This window comes from Strigops habroptila, chromosome 2, assembly GCF_004027225.2.
Source record: "Strigops habroptila isolate Jane chromosome 2, bStrHab1.2.pri, whole genome shotgun sequence".
NCBI lineage: Eukaryota > Metazoa > Chordata > Aves > Psittaciformes > Psittacidae > Strigops > Strigops habroptila.
In genome coordinates this window covers 112659530-112669405 of record NC_044278.2, presented here as the reverse complement: position 1 = coordinate 112669405, position 9876 = coordinate 112659530, and positions in this window count along the sequence as shown.

The window sequence follows — 9876 nt, the reverse complement described above, 5'->3', positions numbered from 1 at the left end:
AAAAAATATTTATCAGCATGTCAGTTGATGCTTTGATCTGTGGATTTTATCCAACAGAAAACTCTGTGAGAAAAACCCTTTACACTGTGTAACAAGAATCATCAAAGCAGCTTCATCTTAAATGGTCAAAGATGCTAAACTGCAACGAAGACGTTCACAATGTTTCTACACAAATACACTATTATTTAAAGAAATAAATTGAAAAGTATATTAGAAACCTAATTTCTAGATGTGGAAATGTTGAAAAGCCATATAAGAAATTCCAGTATCGCACTGATTCTACTAATCTGAATGCAATCCCTCTGGTTTCAAAACACCTCTAACAGTCATTTTGTAAAATGATCAATGATATGTGTTGAACTGCACTGGAAAACAGGATGAGAATGCAGAATGCCTTTTCATTACAGCCTATTAACAGAAATGTTAGTTTGGCTTAGATTTATCTTTCCCTATCAGGCAAGATGAAATTTCATTAAACTAATTTTGCTGAAGTGAGTAAGAAGAACAATCTGTGAATGAAGAATGTACATGAATAATTAATGTCATGGCCGCTGAGTTATTGAATCCCAGCCAAGAGAATTATTGGATGTAATGGGACCTTGCTAACCAAGCCAAGGCTCTGTTTCCTAAATATTGCATGTACAATAAACATGGAATGGTCATTGCTGCAAGAGCCAAAGATAAGAGATAGATAGACAAATGAGAATATAATTAATTACATCAATTTTCCATATCGGGAAATTAATCCAAATGGTTTGCTGAAAAATACATGAAGCCTATGACAAAGTTCAGAGTTAAGTCCAGAACTCACAAGTTCACAGAACCACCCTCCCTCTTTATTTGCTAAAGGTCATGACTATACATTTGGCCATCATAGTTCCTTTTTCTGCAGTAACCATATGTAAGAAGTCCTAAAATCCACACAGACTGACTGCTTTCAGGCATCCTCTGACACTTTGGGTGATCAGTTATCCTACTGAATTAAGTTCCATTGACTTAAGTGCATGATTTTGGCATGAAGCATGAAATGCTTCAGGAAAATTGCAGAAAAATAGGTGTAGCTGCCCCCATCTCACTGATCTATACATTATTTAGCAAAGGGAATTTTTTGGGTGGCAGAAGTGAAACTAAGTAAAGGAAAAACTTGGACAAAGACCAAACAAATACTTAGCCAGTAAGCTCTATCTGCCTGTCAAAGAAAATCTCCAGAAGAGAGCCGCTGTTTCAGCCAATAAAATATAGCCTGGGTATGAAGATCATTAGAATTGGCCTTTAAAGATCATTATGGCCTTGAGAAAAGTAATGCAGGAGGTTCTTCATAATAATATGAATCAAGGGGAGAAAGCTATTTTTAGTCAGCAATTTTGTATTTGAGTTTTCAATTTAAACTACTGGGAATGTGGAAAGCTGAAAATATTGCTTTAATATCTCCCCAGCTGTGGACTTTTTCTGATAAGATGGAAAATACTAATATCACCTTATATGTATGTAGCTGCCTTTGTCCCAGAGCATCCTAGGGCATCAACAAGTTATTCATAAGGGAAAGCATATTCACTCAATTATAGATTACAGCAATCAGATATTAGTCAGGAATACAAAACCAGTTAGAACAAGAGCTTATACAAGGACACCAGTGTCATATGCAAACCCCTGTGTTTACAGGGCTTGTTTAGACAAACCTAAAAGTCAATAACTTAATTACCCTACAGTTGGATATGAAAAGTAAGTGGCACCAGAAAGGGAAGAAAAGTGGAGCCTTTCCTGGGGTGGTAGAAGATGGTAGAGGAACACAGCATTTCTAGGAAAGGGTAATTTTTTATCTGGATGTTCCAAAAGAAGAATGTGTGAGATTGTTGTAAAGAATTGATATGGAAGATATATTGATAGGGAACTAGAATTGTTTTAGGGCAGAGGAAGAATATTCAAGATTGTGAAAAGGTCACTATAAAACAATTCCATGGTAGCTTTCATGTTACTAAATAACCATGTTGTTTAGTTATTTAGGAACCAATTAAGTCCTTACTGAACTAAGATCTTCTCTGCAGACCTATGTCCACCATGCATCTGGTTTTAATGGAATGTTATCAGAATAGCTAATGAAGTTCTGGAAATAAAACTGTATTCACCATTCAGAATTTCTCCTTCACACCTGTAACAAAAGTTTGAAAGGAGGATTGATTCTCCTTTTCGTATTTGTTCAGTCCTGCTTCAGCTGAGCTGTAATGCTTCCCTGCTCCAGCAGCAATGGAGCTATGAAAGGCAGTGTGCTTGCATGCATGATGGACTTGACAATTACACAACCCAGGTACAACATGAAACTGGACCAAATACCATAAAATGTTGTATTACTGATACAGTTTGTCCTTTGAATGCTCATTTGCCCAGCACCAGTGTGCTAGCTAGCAACTAGCCAGCCCCAAATATACAAAGGTGATTTTGGTCTGTACAGGCAGAATCTCATTCCTCTTACTTGACAGCAAACTACTGTTCTGCCAACTCCTTTCACACGTGTGCTCTGTACCCACCCTGTCTGCTCCCATTCCCCTTATTCTTTCATCTACCTAGTCCTTCCTCAGTCTTTCTCAGCTCTTCCCTTAATCCTGGTGGTTTTGACACACTATGCTGATGTCTTTGAGGGCTGCTACAGGACCATCTTCTTTCTCAACTCTTGTGTTTCAGATACAAAGAAGGAAGCAGAAAATAAATCCCTTTGCTCAAAGGCCAGAGATAGAAATAAAACCAGGGCTGATTTCTTTCCTACTTTACTGTAACAGTACCAGTTTCTATAGTATGCACACAAAAGAAAAACAGACCTAATTGCTGTTTCATAGGAAGGGCAATGGAAAAGGTGACTAATCAGAGGTTGAAGTTCTTGAAATTCAACAATGATGTTCCTTCTCATGCAGTTGAAAAACCGACTCAAACATGGCCAGTTATTCACAAGAAAAACATAAAATTTGACAACGTCTAGGTAAAATCAGCCTTTGATATCTGTAGCATCAGGAAACCATTCCCTGGATATACGCTGTCTTTTCTGTTGGTATCTTCATTGCTTTGCCTTGAGACCTGGTCAAGGTCAGGCTGTAACCAGCAAGTAGTAGAAGGCAGCAGGCTTTGAATGTACTAGTGAGGGAGAACACAGCCCCCAAACCAAGAGTGCTCAGCCAAGTTCGGGCAGGGAGGTCAGCCAGAGCAGCTGCTTTTGGGAGAACTTTGCCCAATGGCCCAGAAACATCCAGCAGCAACTTGGTCAGCAACCCCAAAGCTATGAAAAGGCAGAGGTCAGAGTCAGCTGTAGCGCTTTTCTTGCCATGCAAACCGAGCTGGGAGATTGGATGCTTCAAGAGCTATATCCCTCCAAGAATTTTTTGCCCTAGCTAGTCAATCACCCAGAACAAGTGTAAGATTCAGAGTGCACATTTGTGTTTGAGTGTGTTTCCATACATGTGTGTCTGCATGTTTCCCCATGGGTCCTAGACTTTTTCCCCTCTAATGTGACCAGCTACTCTCAAAAAAAACTAAATTGACTGTGGCTTATATCTGACGCGTTAGTCTTTTGGATAACAGCATAGTGCTCACAATAGAATAACTAGTGATGCCTTCAATAAAGTTGTAACGGGGTCTCATGAGGTAGTGTTGCCTAGGCTGGGAGGGAAAGTCAAGGGTTAAAGCTCAGCTAGAAAGAAACTTAACTCTACCCAGCCAAAACCAGAACAGGATCTTGGTTCCTCTGCTGGAGAGTGGGAGAGCATTCCAACCCTCATTTCCAGCTTTTAGAAAATGTACAGTATTCCTGTTATCTCAAATTTTATAGGAAAGCCTTGCTTGCTTTTACTTTTTCCAGAAAGTTGAAGCAAAGTTTTAATTGCTGCTGTTGCTGTTATATATCTGAAGCACTCATACTAACCGAAGTTTCATCACTGTGAATTACCAACTGTTAAGCAGAACTTGATGTTCAAGTAGGTGCAGTATTTGCTCTGCCCAAACTCAACCTTCAGCATGTAAATAATCAAGAGCCTGCAGAGGGCAAAAAAGTAAGCAAATGTTGTGTTACTGTTATTTGCACTCTAAATAGAAAGAGGACTCTCGAGGTCAGAAGGTTGAATTTAGATGTGAGATTGTTCAAAAGCAGTTTTCTGTTTCTAAAGAAAAGCAAGAGAGTGACATAGCTAGTACGCAATCTGCCTGTCTCTGAGTCCCTAATCCGACTGACCAAATACCCTCCTACAATCAAGCCAAACGGGGGCTTCTCTTTGCCAGACAAGCCAAATACCTCAGGCCTCTTAATGAACTTTGGTAGAAGGCACCATAGCAGTACATTTTAATTGTTCTACCACGGTACCCCAATACTAATTCTAAAAATAACAATATTCAAATCATTAGAAAACTAAATGACGAACCCAAAGATAAAAGACATAAAATTAATTATGGCAGAGTACATGAGCATCAAAGCATAACCTGAAAATACCATCTCAATATAATCAACATAGTGTTGCATTCTATATGAATACATTCTTATGCAAGCGAGTAATGTGAACTCCCACGTCATCCCCCCAAGTGCTAACTCCGAAACCCTGAATGACAACTTAAATGTCAGCACTGTTAATTATTTCTCTACGAGTTCTTTTAACAGAATATTCACTTAATGTGCTTGAGTCAAAAAAGTAAATCTTATATCTGTGCGAGATTACAAAAGTTCCAATTATCCACCTTTCAGCTGTCAAGCTCAAATGTGGCCAAAAGTAGCTTCTACAATCCTTATCACATTTGAAATGCCATTGAAAACTAAAATTATAGAGATATAAACCAATTTAAATTTAACATGAAACAAAATGCACAATTTGTTTCCTGTCACCCCTTCAGACAGTACAAACTCAAATATATGCTTTAGAGAGCTTATATTTTTCTTTAACTTGCCTATTTTAAGTAGAATGATTTTTAATAAATCCTTATGTCAGTGTGGCACAATACAGCAAGGGAAGCAACTTGTGGCACGATATACAGCAACAGATGAAGTGCACAATATGAAGTTTAACAGTCTTTTCTCTTTTTTAATTGCATACAGGATCACAGACAAGAAGCTACTTCATTTTATAAGTAAAAACAAGCTAACCAAGAAATATTGTCTATAGAGCACTAGAAACCATCCCCATACTGCTAAACCATAAAGTAGAATTTTTATGCTGCAGTAGCAATAGCCACAAAGGAAAGACTATGCCGTTCTAAAAGACGTTTTATAATGCTAAGCATTATTATGAGTTTCTAGAAAATGCAGAAAGCTTTAAAAAAGAGATTTTTCTTCTGTGCATATATTATCTAGCATTAGATAGATGAGATCCAACAAGAGTCGGTGCTGGGTCCTGCACCTGGGCCACAACAACCCCATGCAATGCTACAGGCTTGGAGACGAGTTGGCTGGAAAGCTGCTCAGTGCAAAAGGACCTGGGGGTGCTGATTGATGGCCGCTGAACATGAGCCAGCTTGTACCCGGGCAGCCAAGAAGGCCAAGGGCATCCTCGCCTGTATCAGCAACAGTGTGGGCAGCAGGGCCAGGGCAGTGATAATCTCCCTGTACTTGGCATTGGTGAGGCTGCACCTGGAATCCTATGTTCAGTTCAGGGCCCCTCACTACAAGAGACATATTGAGGTTCTGGAGCGGGTCCAGAGAAGGGCAATGGAGCTGGTGAAGGGCCTGGAGCACAAGTCTAATGAGGAACATCTGAGGGAACTGGAGGTGTTTAGTCTGGAGAAGAGAAGGCTCAGGGAGGAACCTTATCGCACTCTACAACTACCTGAAAGGAGGTTGTAGTGATGTGGGTGCTGGTCTCTTATCCCAAGTAACAAGTGATAGGATGAGAGGAAACGGCCTCAAGCTGTGCCAGGGGAGTTTTATGCTGGGTATTAGGAAAAATGTCTTCACCATAAGGGTTGTCAAGCATTAGAACAGAATGTCCAGGGACATGAGTTACCATCCCTGGAGATATTTAGAAGACATATAGATGTGGCACGTAGAGACGTTGTTTAGTGGTGGACTTGGCAGCGTTAGTTGGACTCGATGATCTTAAAAGTCTTTTCCAACCTAAATGATCCTATGATTCTATGATTAATTTTTGGCATCATTAAAGACTGACACAGAAAAATTAACTTGTCAAAGAAACAGACCTAATGGCACCTTTATCCCCTTTCTGCATTCTCTCAGGTCAATACCATTAATTTTCACCTTTCCTGTTACAGGATAAATTCTTACAATTCTCCACTTTTAGGCAAGGTCCCAACCTACAGTACGACTTATCAATCAGTTTACCTGGCAAATCCAATTAAATCCAAGATCTTTCTCTCCTTCCCGTCAGTGATCTCATAAGCTGCTTATGAAAAGAGTAGTTTTCAGTTTAAACTAGAAACAAAACATTTAGAAACATCTCTCTGCCTCTATGTCTGTATTATGTCAGGATTTGTCACCTCCTGCCGGTAAATTAGTTAGGCACCTTCAGAATCCTCAGGCAGATTTTATGCATGCCTAATTTTCAGAAACAGAAATCCCTCTTGCAAAGGTTCCTTTTGAAATGTCATTCTTCTCTTATTGCTTATTTCTTAGGGATTTTTTTGTAGGTTTTATTGTCTCTCAGTGACTTCTGCATATTTGTTGATGGATGGTTTATGCTGAGCTCTTCCCTTTCCTTTCTGCCTGTCGCTTCCAACAGAGCTTCTGTAAATTAAGTTGGTATGCTCATAAACATCCAAACTAACACACAGAATTTAATTATTAAACTATTATAGAGCTGCTACGAATCCATCACATAAATATCATTAAACCCGTAAGATTTCTATGCTGACGGAATGATTGTATTTCTTATAAGAGCTACACTGAGCCTACTGCAAGAAGGTATTCAGTCAAATCAGTCATCTGAGATTGCAAGGTAAGGTATGAATATATCCTCTAAATAAAAACTGTATTTAAACACACAAATGCACTTAGCTTTTACCTACCATTACATATTAAACTACAAAAGTAACACATCAGATAATCACCTCTTTTGACTGGCTGGCTATGCTGTGTTTGATGCACCCAGGATGCATTTTGCCCTCTTGGCTACCAGGGCATATGCTGACTTGCACTGAACCTGCTGTCAATCAGCACCCCCAGACGCCTTTCTGCAGGGCTGCTCTCCAGCCTTTCCTCTCCCAATTTATACTCATGCTCACTGTTACTCAGTCCTAGGTGCAGAATCCAGCATTTCAGGTTCTTAAATTTCATCCCATTAACCATAGCCCAATGCTTCAATCTATCTAGATCCCTCTGCAAGGCATCTTCCTAGATAATTCCTCTTGTTTTTATACAAATATCAATGTTGTACCTTGTCTCGTTTGACATTTGTTCACACACCGTTGTGTCCCTGCCCGGATCTACCTCCTTTTTTTCTGCAGAAATGTGCTTATAGCTTTCCATTAATTTTAATCTATATGCTGGTTTTACAGTATTTTCCTGGGTTTTTTGCTGGCTATCATAATTTGTAAAGCATGTATAAAGCATGTTCTTTAAGGCTAACAAGTAAAGGTTTTGCATCTCGTAAGACGAGCTCTAGTCAAGAGATGATGTGGATGAGCAAAAGCAAATAGAAAATGTCAACATTTTGATATGAGATTTTTTTAATACAGTGAATGACATATTTAAAGACACATCAGGGCATTAGAAACACACCTCTGGCTAATGGCAGTGGGTATGTCCTTCTAAAAAGCTTTGGAAATGTTGATATGCAATTTTTTCTGTATTTTTTTTTAAGTTGCCCACCTCCCCATTTCTATTTGGGCCTGACAGATGGAAGTTAAATTACTGAATAACTGATTACCACTGAGAGACGATGAGACAAGAAAGAAATTAAAATATATGCACTGGGAATATGGCTGAAAAGTTCACCTCAGTTGCTGCAGATGAACAAATGGAAATCTGCTGGCAGTTACATTAAAAATTATCTCTCGTGCATAACACTTTAAATCAACGTAAATTTAAGTGTTTAAGAAAAACAATCTAAATTTCATTTTTTTAATATCTTAAAACAGTAGAGTAGAAGAAATTCTATTTGGAATATTTCAGATTATGAAAAATCAAACGTTTCAGTGAGATTTCTTCACCTTATTTCTATTACAGTAGTTAAATAATGAAGAAAAGTGTAATTACCGAAACGTAATGAAGAAAATGTTTTCAGGGCGCTGAGAGCAGCAAAGAGGTCCTGCAATTTCCTTTGCTCTTCCCTAAGGGTTTGGCTGCCTGTCCTCAAGGCCAGCTCTGACATGATGTAGCCATAACCTGGGGTCAAGGCTGCTACAAGACAGAGCAGTGAGACCCTGTGTGTGAGATGCCCTCGGGTCAGGAGCAGCATTTCTGCTTGGGGCTGTTCCCCTGGGCCCCATCTGAGCAATGCTGTAGCTGCGCCTGTGCTCAGCACTGCACCTCGCTGCTCCTACTTTTGCTGGCTTGCCTTCCAGAGTCACCTCAGACCTGCCCATCACCACGGGCTGTGGTGGACGCTGGTCACCATCCCCCGTCTCTGGCTGGGTGCTGTGGGACTGCGCTGCGCCAGGGAGAGCACTGCTGTACACCTCACCATTACCATCAGCACAGGGCTCGCCTGCCCTCACCCTGCAGCTGCTCCTGACTAATAAAAATCTAAAGAGTCCCTGGGATATTCCTGAAATGAAATAAAGCCAGGAAAATACAGTGTAAAGCAAAAATAAAAACAATTTTAGTGATCTTTAAGAAAACTACAAGGGAAAATTGTCAGTTATTTTCAAGAGTAAGCAAACTTTACCAGGAACTTTCCCAAAACTCTGCATGTAATTTTATTTTACTCTTTCGTTTAAAAAAAAAAAAATGTTTTTTCATAATTCATAGCTTGAAACAGGATTTCTGCTGACATGAAAACCATCTGCCTTAGCACAGCAGGTAGGAACCAGATGAAATAGATTATGCCTTAGAACTGGTATTAAAAATGCAGCTCACTTGGGTAATATAAGTAAACAGTCCAAGCAAAACAAACCAAAAGCTCGAAATTTAGTGTGTATAAATAGACTAGCAGCTCCCAAAAATGCCACATGCAATTTCAGGACAATAAATACAGAATGAATTGTACTGTCCTGGCAGAAAAATTCCCTGGTGTTTGAAGACATCTATAAACCCTAAGTTTGGAAGCACAAATTATTACTGCATAAAAGTTGAAATAGCCGTGATTCTTAAAAGTGTTCTGTTGTTGAGTAAGACGGACTGAAGCCCACAAAAGTGTAAAGAGAAGTGTCATCCAAACCTAGGTCGTTTGCACAATAATCTGGAAATCATTTGAAACCATTTTACAGCAGCATAGCTAGTCATGCAGGAAGAAAAGGTTATGTTCAGCCCTTTCTAGTAATAATAGCGCTTTAAAAGAAAAAGAAAAAAAAGTAGGAAAAAAATCTACTGCCTGCAAAAAAACCCCAACCAGAACACCCTGCCTACTGATTTCCTTACATTATGTTATCGAATGGTTTGGATTGGAAAGGATCTTAAGATCATCCAGTTCCAACCCCCCTGCCATGGGCAGGGACACCTCACACTAGACCATGTCACCCAAGGCTCCGTCCAGCCTGGCCTTGAACACTGCCAGGGATGGAGCATTCACCACTTCTTTGGGCAGCCTGTTCCAGTGCCTCACCACCCTCACAGTAAAGAACTTCTTCCTTATATCCAACCTGAACTTCCCCTGTTTAAGTTTGAACCCATTACCCCTTGTTCTGTCACTACAGTCCCTGATGAGGAGTCCCTCTCCAGCATCCTTGTAGCCCCTTTCAGTTACTGGAAGGCTGCTCTGAGGTCTCCAAGCAGCTTCTCTTCTCCAGGCTGAACAG